This window comes from Schistocerca serialis, chromosome 5, assembly GCF_023864345.2.
Source record: "Schistocerca serialis cubense isolate TAMUIC-IGC-003099 chromosome 5, iqSchSeri2.2, whole genome shotgun sequence".
Taxonomy (NCBI): domain Eukaryota; kingdom Metazoa; phylum Arthropoda; class Insecta; order Orthoptera; family Acrididae; genus Schistocerca; species Schistocerca serialis.
The window spans coordinates 673,146,487-673,162,914 of NC_064642.1; the positions used below are offsets into that span (position 1 = coordinate 673,146,487).

At 43.7% G+C, this 16,428-nt stretch overlaps 1 protein-coding gene across 1 annotated transcript in view; it reads left to right on the forward strand.

The window, feature by feature from the left end:
* LOC126480987 (phospholipase DDHD2) overlaps positions 1-16,428 on the forward strand; it is a 194,677-nt gene that overhangs the window by 120,018 nt on the left and 58,231 nt on the right. The gene's annotated exons all lie outside the window — the stretch shown is intronic.

Genomic DNA, 16,428 nt, shown 5'->3' on the forward strand with positions numbered 1-16,428 from the left:
GGCTTATTATGTTGGTATGACCGCTAACCATCTGTCCACCACAACGAATGGTCGCTACCAAACTTCGGCCAAGAAAAAAGTTGACTACCCAGTGGCACAACCTGAAGTCAATTGCATCATGCTTGAATTCAACGCTGCCTCACAACCTGGGCCATCTGGACCCATTACTTTCCTGAACTGAACTACTCAGATGGGAGCTATCCTTTCAACACATCCTTCACTCATGTAACTCTTCAGGCTGAATCTCCATTAACCCATTGTCCCCACACACTCTACCCAACTACTTCCTCTTCCTCTGTCCTGTCACAATCACCCAATGCGTGTCTGCGTATGGCCTTCATCGTGCACCGCACCCCATCAGCTCTGGTACTCACATGTCACATGCCTAGCCTGTGCACCTGCCACCCCTCCCTCCCCACAGTCCTAGCCAGCAGGGAAATAAACCTGCTGTCTTCCCCCAAGCCACTAAGAACCTACCTGCAACACCCTTCCTACCCCCCACCCATCTCACTCAACAGTGCCACCATTCCACCCTAGTATTCCTGCCACACTGCAGTCCCAGTTTTGTGTCCTACTGGGAAAATAAAAGAACTCAAAATCTCAGAACTCATGCTGGTAATCAGTGTGTTTTTAATAGTGAAAAGGAAAGAGAGAGTTTAGCATTTCTGTATTCAATAAGGCTTAAAGGGTATTGCTGGCAATTTAAAATCAGTCAATTGATTGCATAATGGGACACTGTTGGTGGAAACTTCTAGTTACCAACAAGTTAACAACATCCAGAAAGCTCAGTACTTCGTGGAACATGCCATCAAAAAACTGAGCTACACACTACCTTGAATTACAACAAAGGTTTTGTGACACGCAGGGCTTTGGTGGACATTCCAAAGGAGAAACTGAAGGATGAATGGGCTGTAGAAGATGAAAAACATCATAAAGAAGGCAGATGGAAATCTTATAAAATCTGTCTCCTTTGTCCTGACAGTCAGTAGCACTAAACTTCCTGAGCATGTTAAGACAACATGCTTGTGCAAAGGACTTGCCTTATGTCCCCAACCCAGTGCATTGTTTTGGTTATATGACGGTGAAGTCACTTGCGGCAAATGTGGTAAGGCTATCCACGAAGGTGTTGCTTGTTAATCCCCCTTTGAAGTGTGTGAATTTCTCTGGGGCCCACCCTGTCTGGAGTTGGGACTGCAGTGTATATCTTGATGAACGGAAGATATGTGAGCTTAAGACTATGAAGCACAGCCCATATGGTGAGACCAAAAATATGTGTAAGGTCATGCTATTCACAATGTTTGCTACCTCCTTTGCTTCTGTTCTTAAACATCCAGTGCAGAAAGCAGACGCTGCTACACAGAGGTTGCTAATGTCAGCACTAGTACCTGCATTTGTCAGTGCGTGTGTGCTGCTGCAGTTGTTTCGAAGCTTGCCCCTCCCCCCAGAACTTCAGAAAAGGCCGTGGTTGCCGACATTGCTTGCTGGATCCCCCCCCTCCGAAGATTCATTCTGGTCCACTGTCCAGGAGTGCCACTACCACTTCTCTGGTTGTAGCTCCAATGCCTCCTCAGGCTAAAAAAAAATCAAAACTGAAGGTGAAGACTCAACCACTGACTGAGATGGGAAGTACATACTCTGACAATATTGATGTCATGCTCTCTGACGTGTCTCTAGACTCTACTTCAGAGTTAATGGGCATTGTCGTCATACTGGGGCGATTACCTCACCCCAAGACTGAGCCTCCATCCGTCCTGGCAGAAAGTCAGCATGAAAGTGCTACCCCTGTAATAGATGCATCCCATCCAACAGTGGAATGTTAGTGGGTTTGGGACACATGGAGGAGCCGAAACTCCTAGCTCAGGAACACCCCATGTGCTTGCGTTTGCAGGAAACATTTTAAAGTGTTGATGTCCCTGTACTACACAGCTATACTTTCTGTCATAAGGATGTCCTGAATGGGGAAATGGCCAAGGGAAGGGTTGCTGTGTTCGTAAATAATGTGCACTACTCCTCTGCTCTCCCACTGGCTACTGACTTGTTTCAAGCAGTTGCAGTTAAAATTCATGTGTGTTAGAGGATCGCTGTATTTACCTCTGCAAGATGCAGTATACTCTGAGGCTTCATCTTCCAGAGCAACTCCCCCCAACCAGTTCTCTTACTGGGAGACTTCGGTGCCCAGCATATCTCATGGAACTTGATCTCTGCTTGCCCTCAGGGGTCTGGTTTCGGAGAGCCTCATGATGTCTCACCAGCTGTGTATCCTCAAACACAAGTACTTCTACTCTTTTCTATGCTTCTGCTGCTGGGTCATTCTCAGCCATAAACCTCTCTTTCTGCTTTTCAGCCATCGTGGACTCGAATTACCTGAACTGAAGTCACTACAATAGATGGCCAGCAGGGCTAATTGGATGCTGTTCATTTGGCTGGCTGTGTTTGAACACTGCAACAGTGTCGAGGAATGGGGGGACCACATTACATGAGTGATCAATCATGTTGTTGACTTATGATATGCATCCCAATGTCCTAAGGTCATCTGGGAGGCAGTCTGTACCTTGGTGGACCAGTGAGTGCCACTCAGCAGTCTGGGACAGGCAATCGGCTCTTCGATGGTTTAAGTACTGCCCAGCACCAGATAGCCTCACCCACAGCCTCTTGGGTTGCAAGAGCCAAGACTTGACACATAATTAAGGAGAGTAGGAAAAGGTCATGGCAAGCATTCTTGGACTCCATCAACCACTCCACTTGTTTTGTAAAAGTATAGGAAGCCACCTGGAGTATTTATGGTAAACACAGTGGTTTGCTACCAATAGCAGCAGTGCTGAAACAGGGGTGACTTCAAACACAGGGTGTATACGTGGACAAGGAAAAAGTTCCCGAATTTCCTGGTTAAAAATACACTTTCTCCCGGGTGAAAACACACTTTGTCCATGTTAAGTGACAGTGTATTTTCCCTTGGAACTGTGAAACTTATCAATCCTTCGAATGGTTATAGTTTTATACATGGGCATACAATTTCCCAGCACTTCAGACAGTGTAACTCAGGGAAAAAGACATGTTTTGGAAATATCTTTGATGCGCAGCAACTTGTAAGCTGCATATTTTCGTATTATGAAAGTATACAGTGGAATTCCACCAAACACCGCATGTTACTTTCTGAATAATTGAAATCAAGATTGCGATGCGCTTTTGTAAGCAAGTCATAGCTCGTGTCACGTGATTTCGCCAGCCGATGAGAGCGGATATTCAGAGCGTAGAACACGTAATGTAGTCAGCCAGCAGCAACATCACTGTTGAGTAGCGTGAATACACAAACAGTGAAAGTTAATAGTTTAAATTAGTATACATAGTGTTGCTACAAAAGCAAAGCTTTCATATACAATATTGGTCTCTAAGGTTAATAAGCTGCAAGAGAAGCTAAGCTTTAACATATAATGTTGATCTTTCTTGCGCGTGTTACACTTTAAGATCTATCACACAAATGTGCCAGTAAATTTTTTGATAATGACATAAATGTCTGATCTGGGATGAAATTCTTGTAAATCGCTCATCGAGTTGATTTTTAAATGAAAGTCGAACCCACTGTGATTTAAGAAATTCATGGTACATTCTTGCACATAGTTCAACTTAGGTAAAAGGATATTTACTGTGAAAGTAACACTTTTCAAACTGCCATTCGCAATATTTTCCCGTGACCTGTTAGAAATAGGTTTGTTTCAGCGGTTGCCAGAGATGGCAGATAACAGGCGACACCACGCTTGCGCAGCGACCAAGACGTAGGAAGCCCGTATGTACGTACATGTAAAACATTGATAGATCATACATTGTGTCATAAAAGAAACAAGACATCTGAGGATGCTCACAGAGCATTGGAATTTCGTGAACCATACTAAACTGTGCACATTTAAAATGCATTCTTAAAGTGCACATTTGTATGTCCAGATTCCCAATGATGTAGACCTTGACCTGATATGCTTTTCAGTGTGGTTTTGGGGATGTAAATTTTCTTGGAGCACCAGTACTGTATTATCTCATGTTTGGTTCTTTGTTATGGCATAATGCCACACGTGCTAGAAGATGAAAATGTGCACTTGAAATGCAGCGAACGGTTGAAACTAGCCAGTACTGTGGAATTAAACATTTCGTTTTAAATACATTGACTGCCTCTGTGGAAAAGGTTAATAAAAGTCAAATTTCTTTAGCAAACAGACAAAAATATCTTTATTGTTCTGCAAGGCTATAAGGTGGAAATAAAATCAAATCTGAAACTAACAACATATTTTAGCTTCCCGTAATTATGTGCATGTATTTTATTCACTTGAAAACTCCCAGCCACAGATATCCATTTTGTTTTCATTTGACGTGCTTTTCATTTGACGTGCGAGTAAACGAAGGGGAAACAGCAAAAATCACTAAATGTAAACATGGTTCACATAGAGACTACCCACTATTGCTCTGCGCGTCAGGCCCGGATCTATGATATTTGCTAACGGGGTCAATACTAAAAAAAAATCGAATTTTCAAAATATGTTCATCTTGTAGCACACCTCTTTCTGGAAAATCTGAAACAGAAAACATATGTGTTCGAGGAAATGTAAGACATGTTATTTGGTCTTAAATGTGCCAAAGTGCAGTGCCACGCCTCTTCATACAGTATTCTTCTATCGCACGTCACTGTATTTCGCTCTGTGGAATTGAAACATGTATATTTTGTAATGGATGCCATCAAACTATATTCAGGACAGTGGAAATTGAAATATGCTGTGGTGCCCCTCCTGCTCCCAGTTGGCCGATTTGACAACCTGCCCTTCTTAAAAAAATTAAAAAAAAAAAATCAACAGCCACATTCCCGCATCCAGAAGCGGGAGAATCTACTAATCAAACGAGATGCAACTGCGCATGCGAATGAGCCCATTCGTAGCTGCTAAAACAAATCTAATGTAAACAGTTGACATCATGCTCATTGGAGGCAATTTGTTCTTATGAAGTGTTGCGTAGTCTTCCTAAAGCCTTTGACACATTTTGCTGTTGGCAAATGCTTGCATGAGCACTGTGTATCGTTGTCGTTGTTGTTTACGGCGCATTTCCTTTGCAATTAAAGTTATTTTTGTTTTTTTTTCTCTCGTTTATGTTTCATTGTTTAAGTATTATTCTGCAGTAGCGGCATACAGTAATATCCTTTGTTAGAGTATCGGTTCTTACCAGTCAAAATTACAAAAATTTAACAGAAAACTAAAACAATGAAAAATTTCCCGAAGTTTAAAGATTTCCCTGGTTTTTCCCAGTTTTCTCCTGGATGAAAAACATCCCAGGTTTTTCCCGGATCTCCTGGGTCGTATATACCCTGGAAGAATGCCGGGAGACATCGCTCGTATGATGGCAGAACGTTTTACTGTGATTAATGCCGTGCGACTGCAGAAAGGGGCAAGTTGGACTTCATATCCCACAATCTGAGCCCACAATACGGAGTCTTACACCTGTCATTTCTCCATGTGGGAGCTAAAATCAGCACTGTCTGAAATTCCTGATACATCACGCGGTCACAACCAAATCCACCACTGCATGCTTCGACATTTGCCAGCAGTGTCAAAGGAAATCCTCCTCAAATGTTTTAATTTGATATGGCAAACAGGTTATTTTCCCAACTTGTGAAGAGAGGCAATTTTGATACCTCTCCTCAAACCAGGAAAGGACTGCACATATCCCAGTAGTTAGTGGTGTGTCACCTTTACGAGGTGTGTATGAAAGACCCTGGAACAAGTGGTTAACCGTCATCCAGTCTGGTCATTTGAGACCAAGCAACTTCTTAGTCTCTCTCTGTGTGGATTCTGAAGATTTTGATCCGCTGTCAACAACCTAATCCTATTATAGGCAGCTATTCAACAGGCTTTCCTGTGTAAATATCACTGTGTTGGTATATTCTTCGATATCAGTGAAGTTTATGACACTGCTTGCAGACATAGTATCCTCGCTTAACTCCATCAGTGTGGCAACCTCCGCATCTTCAAACAGATTGTTCTAGGTGTAAGTGCTTTATTAGGTCCCGAGTTGTTGACACGCAGGCAGATCGTTTTGAGTAGGAGAATTGTGTTTCTCAGGTCAGTATTTTAATTGTTACTCTCTTTGCCATAGCCATAAACAGTATCACGTCTGCAGTAAGGAGTCAGGTGCATTGCTGTTTTCTGTTCCTCCAACCAGTGTTGCAGAGTCGACCTGTCAGTTGCAACATACACTGCAGTCATCAGTCATTAGAGGAGTGGTGTGTGTGTGTGTGTGTGTGTGTGTGTGTGTGTGTGTGTGTTTGTTTTATATTTTAAATTTTTAATTTCTACATTTTAAATTTTTAATTTCTACATTTTAAAAAATACTCAGTGAGGTTTTTGGGTCTCATTTTTAACTCCAAATTGTCATGGTTACTACGCCTAAGCCCAGAAAGCACTAAATATCATAAAGTGTCGTAGTCACAGGTCTTGGGGAGTAGAAGGGTGTGTCTGCTCCAGTTTTATAGCTGTTTTGTGTGTTCACGGCTAGACTATGGATGCACAGTCTACTGGTCATTGAGGACTTTTTTCCTTAAGATTGTTGACACTATCCACACACATTGTTAGCTGCAAACAGGCAGAAAACATGCTTTAAATGATTAATGGAAAATCTCATATAAGATGTGAAACAAATACTAACAAAGAGATAGAGGGGCTGGCCAGTACTTACCTCAGCTCAGTACAGCCGATAGATACACATAAAACAGAACTGAAAATTTACATTCCTAGCTTTCGGAACTTTGTTCCTTCATCAGGGAGGAGAGAGGGGAAAAAGGGAAGAAGGGAAAGTGGATTCAGTTACTCACAACCCAGGTTATGAAGCAACAGGGAAAGGTAAACAGGGAGGGTAGCAAGGATGGAGGCATGGTTGTCAGAGGGAAGCCAAAGATATTCTACTGTAAGTACTGTGCCAGCTTCAAACCAAAGAGGATGCATACAGAAGTACAGTATAAAGATAAACACAACTATGTAGGATGAAAAGATGCGTGAATGGCTAAAGAGGAAAGGGAAAGAGGAGAAGACTGAAGAGTGAATGGGAGTGAGGTTGTTTAACGTAGGTTCAGTCCAGGGGGATGGCGGGATGAAAGGATGTGTTGGAGTGCAAGTTCCCATCTCCGCAGTTCAGAGGGACTGGTGTTGGGTGGGAGAAGCCAAATGGCACATACGGTGTAGCAGGTTCCTAGGTCCCTAGAATTATGCTGGAGGGCATGCTCCGCTACTGGGTATTGGGCATCTCCTAGGCGGACAGTTCGTCTGTGTCCGTTCATTCGCTCAGCCAGTTTGGTTGTTGTCATGCCGATGTAAAAGGCTGTGCAGTGCAGGCACGTCAGTTGATAAATGACGTGTAGTTTCACACGTAGCCCTGCCTTGAATTGTGTATGTTTTACCAGTAGCGGGGCTGGAGTAGGTGGTTGTGGGCGGATGCATGGGGCAGGTTTTGCAGTGGGGTCGGTTACAGGGGTAGGAACCGCTGGGTAGAGAAGGTAGTCTGGGAATATTGTAGGGTTTAACAAGGATGTTACGGAGGTTAGGGGGGCGACGAAAGGCAACTCTGGGTGGTGTGGGGAGAATTTTGTCAAGGGATGATCTCATTTCAGGGGTTGACTTGAGAAAGTCATATCCCTGGCGGAGTAATTTGTTGATGTTTTCGAGGCCAGGATAATATTGGGTGACAAGGGGGATGCTTCTGTGTGGTCTGGGGGTAGGAACATTGTTGTTGGACGGGGAGGAATGTATTGCTCGGGAAATCTGTTTGTGGACAAGGTCTGCAGGATAGTTGCGGGAGAGGAAAGCACTGGTCAGGTTATTGGTGTAGTTGTTGAGGCATTCGTCACTGGAGCAGATACGTTTGCCACGAATACCTAGGCTGTAGGGAAGGGAGCGTTTGATGTGGAAAGGATGGCAGCTATCAAAGTGAAGGTACTGTTGTTTGTTTGTGGGTTTGATATGGACAGAGGTGTGGATGTGAGCTTCAACAAGATGAAGGTCAACATCCAGGAAGGTGGCTTGGGTTTTGGAGAAGGACCAGGTGAAATTCAGATTCGAAAAGGAGTTGAGGTTATGGAGGAAATTAAGGAGTGTTTCTTCACCATGAGTCCAGACCACAAAGATGTCATCTATAAACCTATACCAGGCCAGGGGAAGCAGCTGTTGGGTCTTCAGGAAAGCCTCCTCCATGCGGCCCATGAAGAGGTTGGCATAGGAGGGAGCCATCCTGGTTCCCATGGCCGTTCCCCTGATTTGTTTGTAGGTCTGGCCTTCAAAAGTGAAGTAATTATGGGTGAGGATGAAGTTGGTAAGTGTGATAAGGAACGAGGTTTTTGGAAGATCTTCGGGTGGGCGTTGGGAGAGGTAGTGCTCAAGGGCAGAGAGACCATGGGTATGTGGGATGTTTGTGTAAAGGGATGTAGCATCCATGGTGACAAGAAAGGTTTCAGGTGGGAGAGGAGTGGGAATGGATTTGAGGCGTTCTAGGAAGTGGTTTGTGTCTTTGATGTAGGATGGGAGTCTGCGGGTGATAGGTTGTAGGTGCTGGTCTACCAGAGCTGAGATACGTTCGGTTGGGGATTTGAAGCCTGCTACAATGGGACGGCCAGGATGGTTCTCTACCTATTACCCAAAATCCACAATTAAAATTTTTGAGAACAGTAGGCCTATCCTCGTTCAAAACAATCTTCTCTAATTTCATTGTATAATAACATGAGAAATAGTCTTTTTTTTTTTTAGAATTTTTGGATGATTATAAACCTATATTTTTGTAAGTTACTGGTATGAGTACTTTGTAGTGAATCAGCATTTGTGGTCACAGAACACTTATAAATTTCATTGTATATCAGTGCAGATAAACATGCATTTTTGAGAATTTTTGGAAGCTGCTATTGTCCTGTACATAATCTAATTTGTAGTAAATCGGTGTTTGTGACTTACTGTAGCAGAAGTGCCAAGTGACATGTTGTGTTACATCTAGATTTCCCCTAAAGAGGTGTAGCCCTATATATTATCAACATTTACCATAAATTAACTTTGTTTTCGAGTTTGCTAACAGTTGTGCTTAACCTCAAAGGTTTTTGGGAAACTAGAATTTTTACCACAGGTTTTTCTGTTTCCGTAATAGAAATCTTGTTTTGTGTATTTGCTTCATTTCTTATAGCAAAATTATCTTCCTAGCTCAAGAGATTAAAAGATAATCAGCAGAATTAAAGTTATTTGCTCACTGTCCTGTAATAAATTGCACCAATTAAAATGCAGCCCCACTGTGGATGCTTGAACACAGAATGAGTTGGTTAACAATCATAAGCAGCGAGTTGGTTAAGTCATATACAGCTGGAAATTTCCCTGGCCACTATCAAATGATTGGTATCTGGTGCATGTCATTGTGTTGGAAGAGCTTCTGAGACTCGTGTACTTGTGGTACCAGTACCAAAAGTGCCTCAAGTATTATCTACTCCTGTGGCTCATGTCTGCTCTGCAGAAAGTAAGAGATCTGTCATTATTCATTCACCTGACTGTGAGTGGTGTTTCAGAGTTAGAGCTAGGTGTCCTGAACAGCGTGGATGGGGACCAGGGGGGACTCAGGGTGTTGTACCGATTCTCCTAACCAACAAGTTTGAGGTATTGTCTTTCACTGAAACTGAAACTGATCTGGTGGGATTCACTTCACCTTTTGGGGGGAAAACTGTTTTGTCTGGTGCCAGGAGGCAGCAAACACACAAGGATAGGGATCTGTTAATTGTTAATTGTCAGCAATTCAAACATATGGTGAATGATGGTACCTCTTGGGGAAATGGCAGCAAGGACAGAAAAGGACACCAGGTGCACTCATTGTGTATGCCTTGGGGCCTCCTTCAACATGTTGAAGAGGCTATTCCAACAGCCAGCGAGGGAACAGGGTTCAACCTAAAGCAGATTGTGATGCATGTTTGATCAAATGATGCCTGTCTTCTGGGCTCTGAGGCCATATTTGAGTCATTCCAGTGACTGGCAGAGAAGGTTGAGAAGACCAGCTTGTGCATGGAGTTTCGATGAAGCTCACAATTTGGAGCATTGTCCCAAAACTGACCATGGCCCTTTGGTTCCGTGTTGAGCAGGAGGACTGAACCAAAACCTTCAACGATCCTGTAACAAGCTAGACTGTGACTTCTGGATTTTTGCCATAGGGATGAGAACTTTAGGGTCCCCCTAAGTGGGTCGGGTGTGCAGTACGCAACAGAGGATGCTACTCAGATATGACCGTGTGTGGTGTACACATGACGTGATTTTAGATTAGGCGACCCTCCATTCAATCCAGATAACAATAACTGTAGTAAACCCAGAAATATCAGTGTAAGATCAAAAGAAATGCCTCTCACAGATGAGAGTATTAAAATCCTAATGGTAAGCTGCCAAAGCTTTCACAACGAAGTGCCAGAGCTTTAAGCACTCCTGAAAAGCAGTGAAGCTCACATAGTACTAGGTACAAAAATCTGGTTCAAACCTGAAATTGATAGCAGTGAGATTTTTGGAGAAAATTTGAATCCCTATTGAAAGAACAGGCAAATGGGAAGTGAAAGTGGTGTGGTTGTCACAGTAGACAAGAAACTCAACTCCACTGAGATAGAAATTGAAGCTGCATGCGAGATTGTTTGGGCAAGACCAGTATGAGGGGTCATCATAAAAAGATAATGGATCCTTCTATCACTCAACAGACTCGTCTCCTGACCTAACTGCACACTTCAGCAAAAACCTCAATTCACGTTTAAATACGTTCCTCATTCACACTGTAATCGTCTGTGAACGCTTTAATTATCCAACAATTAATTGGGAAGATTACAGTTTTGTTAGTGGTGGGCATGATAAGACATCCTATAAAAATTTACTAAATGCATTCTTTGAAAACTACCTACAACAGATAATTTGGAATCCCACTCATGATGGAAATATAATGAATCTAGTGTAAATAAATAGTCCTAAAAACAAAGATGATGTGACTTACCAAACGAAAGCGCTGGCATGTCGATAGACACACAAACATGCACACAAAATTCAAGCTTTCGCAACCAACGGTTGCTTCATCAGGAAAGAAGGAAGGAGAGGGAAAGACGAAAGGATGTGGGTTTTAAGGGAGAGGGTAAGGAGTCATTCCAATCCCGGGAGCGGAAAGACTCATCTTAGGGGGAAAAAAAGGACAGGTATACACTCGCGCGCGCGCACACACACACATATATCGATACGCACATACACAGACACAAGCAGACATTTGTAAAGGCAAGAAGTTTGGGCAGAGATGTCAGTCGAGGTGGAAGTACAGAGGCAAAGATGTTGTTGAATGACAGGTGAGGTATGAGTGGCGGCAACTTGAAATTAGTGGAGATTGAGGCCTGGTGGGTAACAAGAAGAGAGGATATACTGAAGGGCAAATTCCCATCTCCGGAGTTCTGACAGGTTGGTGTTAGTGGGAAGTATCCAGATAACCCGGATGGTGTATCACTGTGCCAAGATGTGCTGGCCGTGCACCAGGGTATGTTTAGCCACAGGGTGATCCTCATTACCAACAAACACTGTCTGCCTGTGTCCATTCATGCGAATGGACAGTTTGTTGCTGGTCATTCCCACATAGAAAGCTTCACAGTGTAGGCAGGTCAGTTGGTAAATCACGAGGGTGCTTTCACACGTGGCTCTGCCTTTGATCGTGTACACCTTCCGGGTTATAGGACTGGAGTAGGTGGTGGTGGGAGGGTGCATGGGACAGGTTTTACACCGGGGGCGGTTACAAGGGTAGGAGCCAGAGGATAGGGAAGGTGATTTGGGGATTTCATAGGGATGAACCAAGAGGTTACGAAGGTTAGGTGTAAGGCGGAAAGACACTCTTGGTGGAGTGGGAAGGATTTCATGAAGGATGGTTCTCATTTCAGGGCAGGATTTGAGGAAGTCGTATCCCTGCTGGAGAGCCACATTCAGAGTCTGATCCAGTCCCGGAAAGTATCCTGTCACAAGTGGGGCACTTTTGGGATTCTTCTGTGGGAGGTTCTGGGTTTGAGGGGATGAGTAAGTGGCTCTGGTTATTTGCTTCTGTACCAGGTCGGGAGGCTAGTTGCGGGATGCGACAGCTGTTTCCAGGTTGTTGGTATAATGGTTCAGGGATTCCGGACTGGAGCAGATTCGTTTGCCACGAAGACCTAGGCTGTAGGGAAGGGACCGTTTGATGTGGAATGGGTGGCAGCTGTCATAATGGAGGTACTGTTGCTTGTTGGTGGGTTTGATGTGGACGGACGTGTGAAGCTGGCTATTTGACAGATGGAGGTCGATGTCAAGGAAAGTGGCATGGGATTTGGAGTAGGACCAGGTGAATCTGATGAAACCAAAGGAGTTGAGGTTGGAGAGGAAATTCTGGAGTTCTTCTTCACTGAGACTCCAGATCATGAAGATGTCATCAATAAATCTGTGCCACACTTTGGGTTGGCAGGCCTGGGTAACCAAGAAGGCTTTCTCTAAGCGACCCATGAATAGGTTGGCGTATGAGGGGGCCATCCTGGTACCCATGGCTGTTCCTTTTAATTGTTGGTATGTCTGGCCTTCGAAAGTGAAGAAGTTGTGAGTGAGGATGAAGCTGGCTAAGGTAATGAGGAAAGAGGTTTTAGGTAGGGTGGCAGGTGATTGGCGTGAAAGGAAGTGCTCCATCGCATTGTGGCCCTGGAAGTGCGGAATATTTGTGTATAAGGAAGTGGCATCAATGGTAACAAGGATGGTTTCCGGGGGTAACAGATTGGGTAAGGATTCCAGGCGCTCGAGAAAGTGGTTGGTGTCTTTGATGAAGGATGGGAGACTGCATGTAATGGGTTGAAGGTGTTGATCTACGTAGGCAGAGATACGTTCTGTGGGGGCTTGGTAACCAGCTACAATGGGGCAGCCGGGATGATTGGGTTTGTGGATTTTAGGAAGAAGGTAGAAGGTAGGGGTGTGGGATGTTGGTGGGGTCAGGAGGTTGATGGAGTCAGGTGAAAGGTTTTGTAGGGGGCCTAAGGTTCTGAGGATTCCTTGAAGCTCTGCCTGGGCATCATGAATGGGATTACCGATCCATCGTCATTCTTCTGGCGGACGAGGGTTCCACGAACATGGTACTTGATCGTCGGGAGTATGTGGCTGAGGGACTGTGTCCCCACTCCACCAAGAGTGTCTTTCCACCGTCCACTTAACCTTCGTAACCTCTTGGTTCATCCCTATGAAATCCCCAAACCACCTTCCCTACCCTCTGGCTCCTACCCTTGTAACCGCCCTCGGTGTGAAACCTGTCCCATGCACCCTCCCACCACCACCACCACCACCACCACCACCACCTGCTCCAGTCCTGTAACCCAGAAGGTGTACATGATCAAAGGCAGAGCCACGTGTGAAAGCACCCACGTGATTTACCAACTGACCTGCCTACACTGTGAAGCTTTCTATGTGGGAATGACCAGCAACAAACTGTCCATTCGCATGAATGGACACAGGCAGACAGTGTTTGTTGGTAATGAGGATCACCCTGTGGCTAAACATACCTTGGTGCACGGCCAGCACATCTTGGCACAGTGTTACACCATCCGGGTTATCTGGAAACTTCCCACTAACACCAACCTGTCAGAACTCCACATATGGGAACTTGCCCTTCAGTATATCCTCTCTTCTTGTTACCCACCAGGCCTCAACCTCGGCTAATTTCAAGTTGCCGCCGCTCATACCTCACTTGTTATTCAACAACATCTTTGCCTCTGTACTTCCGCCTCGACTGACATCTCTGCCCAAACTCTTTGCCTTTACAAATGTCTGCTTGTGTGTGTGTGCGAGAGTGTATACCTGTCCTTTTTTCCCCCTAAGGTAAGTCTTTCCGCTCCTGGGATTGGAATGACTCCTTACCCTCTCCCTTAAAACCCACATCCTTTCGTCTTTCCCTCTCCCTCTCCTTCCCTCTTTCCTGACAAAGCAACTGTTGGTTGCGAAAGCTTGAATTTTCTGTGTATGTTTGTGTGTCTATCGACCTGCCAGCACTTTCATCACTTTCATTTGGTAAGTCACATCATCTTTGTTTATATATATATATATATATACACACGGTAAACCAGATCAAAAAAATCTGTAGTGTCCTATCTCAATGAGAAACATAAAACTGTCAGCACAAGGCAGGACCATATAGAAGATGAATGACTCAAGTTTAAGAGAGTAATTGATATGCACTGGATAGTTGCGTACCTAGTAAAACCGCTCATAATGGGATAATTGATAAGAATAATGCAATAACACCTCCTAGCTTATTAGGGATTGATCGTAGAATTGCGTATGCATATCATCCATGGTATTCAGTCACTGTACAGAAATTTTTAAAGAAACAGAGATTACTACGTGATGACTGTAAAACAAAGCATAGGGTAGTAGATGGAGAGATGCTGAATGAGACATGTTTTGCTGTAAGGAGAGGAATGCATGAAGCCTTCAGTGACTACTGTGGCAGAATGTTGTCAAATGATCTTTCACAAAACCCAAAAAATTCTGGGTATTTGTAAAGGCTGTTAGTGGCACATTAGTCAATGTCCAACCTCTTTTGAATGAGATAGGAACTGAGATTGAGGGTATCAAAGCAAAAGCTGAAGTGGTGAACTGTTTTCAAATGTTCCTGTGTAAAGGAAAACCCAGGAGACTCATCCCAGTTTAATCCTCATACCACTAAAAAGATGAGTGAAGTGAGTGTTAGTGGTGTTAAGAAACAGCTGAAATCATTAACATTGAACAAAGCTTCAGTACGCAGTGGAATCTGTATCATATTCTGTTCTGAATTTGTGAGTGATTTATTCCCTCTTCTAACTATAATCTATCATAGATCTGCCGAACAAACAAACCAACCATACCCACTTCTTTGAAAAAAGCACAGGCCCCACTGTCTGCAGGAAGGGTAGTAGAAGTGATTCACCAAACTACCGTCCAGTGTCCTTGTCATTGATTTGTTGTGGAAGCATAGAACATATTCTGAGCTCAAACAGCTTGAGCAGAATGACCTCCTCCATGCCAACCAGCATGGATTCCGAAAACATTGATCACGTGAAACCCAACTTGCATTTTTCTCACATGACAGACTGAAAGCTTTGGTTCAAGGCAATCAGGTAGATGCAGTATTTCTTCATTCCTGAAAAACATTTGACACAGTAAAACACCTACGCTTATTTTCAAAAGTACTATCATACAGGGTGTTGAGTGAAATTTGGGACTGACTGGATGAAGGACAGTTTGGTAGGGAGGACGCAGCATGTTATCTTGGATGTAGAGTCGTAGTTATTTGTAGAAGTGACTTTGGTTGTGACGCTGGGAAGTGTGTTGAGATCCCTGCTCTTCATGTTGTATATTAATGATGTTGCATACAGTTTTAATTATAATCTCAGACTTACAGACAATGCGGTTATCTGTAATGAAGTACAGTTAGAAAGAAGGTGCATAAATATTTATCCAGATTTTGATCAGATTTCAAAGCGGTGCAAAGGCTGGCAACTTGCTTGAAATATTTAGAAATGTAAAGCTGTGCATTTCACAAAATGAGAAAACGTAGTATCCTATGACTATAATATCAATGAGCCACAGTCAGAATCAGCCAACTTGTACAAATATCTAGGTGTAACACTTGTAGGGATATGAAATGGAATGATCACATAGGCTCAGTCGTGGGTAAAGCAGGTTGTAGACGTTGGTGTATTGTTAAAATACTGGGAAGTGTAGTCAGTCTACAGAGGGGATTCCTTACGAACCACTCATCTGACTGATTCTAGAATATTGCTTAAGTGTGTGGGATCCATACCATATAGGACATATACAGAGAAGGGCAGCACAAATGGCCACAGGTTTGTTGGATCTGTGGGAGAGTGTCACAGGGATACTGAAGAAACTGAACTGCCAGACTCTAGAAGATAGACGTAAACTATCCCAAGAATGTCCTCTAACACGGTTTCATGAACTGACTTTAAATGACGACACTCTAGGTACATACTACAAGCCCCTACTTGTTGCTCACATAGGGACTGAGAATATAAGATTAAAATAATTTCAGCACACACAGATGCATTAAAATGAGCATTATTCGCGCACTCCATATGTGAATGAATGGAATGGGAAGCAACCCTAATAACTGGTACAATGTGACATACTCTCTGCCATGCACTTCACAGTGGTTTGCAGAGTGTAGATGTAGATGTGATTAGGCTGGCCACAGGTGCTTACAGGACCAGCACAATACTCAATATCTCTGCTGAGACACTGGGGAACCACCACTCACTATCCGGCGGCAGCTCCTCATTGTGTGTTAAGTGTGTAAGTTCCTCTTAGTTTCGACTTTACCTGAATATACTGTTGCTCGTCCACCTCTGGAACACCTTTTCTCCAATCATACACAAGT